The sequence below is a fragment of the Mus caroli genome, unplaced genomic scaffold (genome assembly GCF_978045245.1).
Source record: "Mus caroli unplaced genomic scaffold, Mus_caroli_1 scaffold_4, whole genome shotgun sequence".
NCBI lineage: Eukaryota > Metazoa > Chordata > Mammalia > Rodentia > Muridae > Mus > Mus caroli.
Window position 1 is genome coordinate 24,988,871 of NW_028227259.1, and position 2,519 is coordinate 24,991,389.

General features: G+C 45.0%; 1 pseudogene; it reads left to right on the plus strand.

Annotated features, from left to right (window-relative positions):
* The first annotated feature begins 726 nt into the window (after positions 1–726).
* LOC147005029 (14-3-3 protein eta pseudogene) lies at positions 727–1,446 on the plus strand (annotated as a pseudogene).
* The last annotated feature ends 1,073 nt before the right edge of the window (positions 1,447–2,519 follow it).

Consider the following 2,519-nt stretch of genomic DNA (forward strand, 5'->3'; position numbering starts at 1 on the left):
AACAGAAGAAGGAATAAAGAAACTGTGGTACATTTACACAACAGAGTATTACTCAGCTGTTAAAAAATGACATCATGTGTAGAATTCATTAGACCTGATAGGTTTTTCTGTGACTGTTGCACTGGAACACTGTCCAATCCTTGTACATTAGTAGGTGAGCCTACACAGGATACAGATAACTTTATATGACTCTGCTCCACCTGTAGCATCTAACATGTTGCAGCACAATTGAATTCCTTCCCTAAAGAAAAAGTCCTCTCCCTGCCTGCCCGCCGGCCTGCTGCACCCCCTATCCTCTCCCGGAGCCTCCGCAGCGCTGGCCACATTGCATGCAGCCAGCCAGCGAGAAGGCGCAAGAGGCGGCACAGCCTGCAGCCTCCCGCCAGCCGGCGAGCCAGTGCGCGTGCACTGTAGCAGCCTAGGCGGTGACCGGGAAGCGGACGGGCGGGCGAGCGAGCAGGCGGTGTGGGCGTGCGAGGCGAGGCCGAGTCACAAGCGACATGGGGGATCTAGAACAGCTGCTGCAGCGGGCGCTACTGGCAGAGCAGGCAGAGCGCTATGAAGATAAGGCCTCCACCATGAAGGCGATAGGGTTTCATGCATTTCAGGCTGGCCTCAAACACATTAAATAGATGAGGCTGGCCTTGAACTCCAATGCTGCTGCCTTAACTGTCAAATGCCGGGCTCACTGGTGCTCACCACCATGCCTAGCTTCCCTCGGGGTGAATGTGGGCTTGCTTTCAGGCAATTGAAAGGCAGGTGACAGAGCTGAATGAACCGCTATCTAATGAAGATAGAAATCTCCTCTCTGTGGCCTACAAGAATGTAGTTGGTGCCAGGCGATCTTCTTGGAGGGTTATTAGTAGCATTGAGCAGAAAACCATGGCAGATGGGAACGAGAAGAAGTTGGAGAAAGTTAAAGCCTACCGGGAGAAGATTGAAAAGGAGCTGGAGACAGTTTGTAATGATGTCTAGGCTCTGCTTGACAAGTTCCTTATCAAGAACTGCAATGATTTTCAGTATGAGAGCAAAGTGTTCTACCTGAAAATGAAGGGCGATTACTACCGCTACCTGGCAGAGGTGGCTTCTGGGAAGAAGAAAAACAGTGTGGTTGAAGCTTCTGAGGCTGCGTATAAGGAAGCCTTCGAAATCAGCAAAGAGCACATGCAGCCAACACACCCCATCCGGCTTGGCCTGGCCCTCAATTTTTCTGTGTTCTACTATGAGATCCAGAATGCACCAGAGCGGGCCTGCCTCTTAGCCAAACAAGCCTTCGATGATGCTATAGCTGAGCTGGACACACTAAACGAGGATTCCTATAAGGACTCCACTCTCATCATGCACCCTCTGGACAAGCGACCAGCAGGATGAAGAAGCAGGAGAAGGCAACTGAAGACCCTTCAGGTCCCTGGCTCTTACTTCACCCACCACCCCCATTATCACTGATTCTTCGTTGCCACAATCACTATATTTAGTGCTAAACCTATCGGTATTGGCAGCACAGCTATTCAGATCTGCCCTAAAAAACTTTCATGGGCATTTGCTGGACTGATGGTTGCTTTGAGTCACAGGACGCTTCTTTTTTGAATTGTGCAGAGAAGTGTGTTCTGAACAAGGCATTTTATTATGTCTGTTGATCTCTAGTAAATCCAGGTGATGGTAATTGAGTGTAGAAAGGAGAATTAGCCAACACAGGCTATGGCTGCTATTTAAAACAAGCTGATAGTGTTGTGTTAAGCAGTACATCTTGTGCATGCAAAAATGAATTTGACCCTCTCACCCCTCCCTTCAGCTAATGGAAACTGACACAGCAACAACTCGTTCCTTCACCATCAGCTTTATAAACTGTTTCTTGTGAGCTTTCAGCAGCCCTTGCTGTGCCTCTTTAAATTATGATGTGCACACACCTTCTTTTCAATGCACTGTATCAGAAGTTTTTGATATGTGTAAATTTTTTTTGATTGTGATTAAGAATCATGGATTTATTTTTTGTAACTCTTTGGCTATTGTACTTGTGTACCCTGACAGCATCATGTGTGTCAACCTGTGTCAATTATGATGGGTGGTTATGAAATGCCAGACTGCTAAAATAAATGTTTTGGACTTAAAAGAGTAAATAAATGCTGCTTTGGGGATAAAAAAAGAAAAAGAAAAAGAAAAAGAAAAAGAAAAAGAAAAAGAAAAAGAAAAGGAAAAGGAAAAGGAAAAAGAAAAAGAAAAAGAAAAAGAAAAAGAAAAAGAAAAAGAAAAAGTCCTGCTATACAAATATAAGTAAAACAACTTTGGGAAGATAAAATCCTTGCCCATGCTACAGAATGAGACTCCACTGAGAAAAATGGATACACAAGGTCAGTTGTCACTATGAATCTCAAGCTACCAGAAAGGAAGTGGCAATATATTGACTCAGGATCTCAGACCTCGGGATTTTAGCATTACTACTTAAAAAGTTTTGAAGGGACAGAAGTGTAGAAACAAGCCACAATTTTGTGAAGATTCCCAACTTCTGAAAACACCGGTGT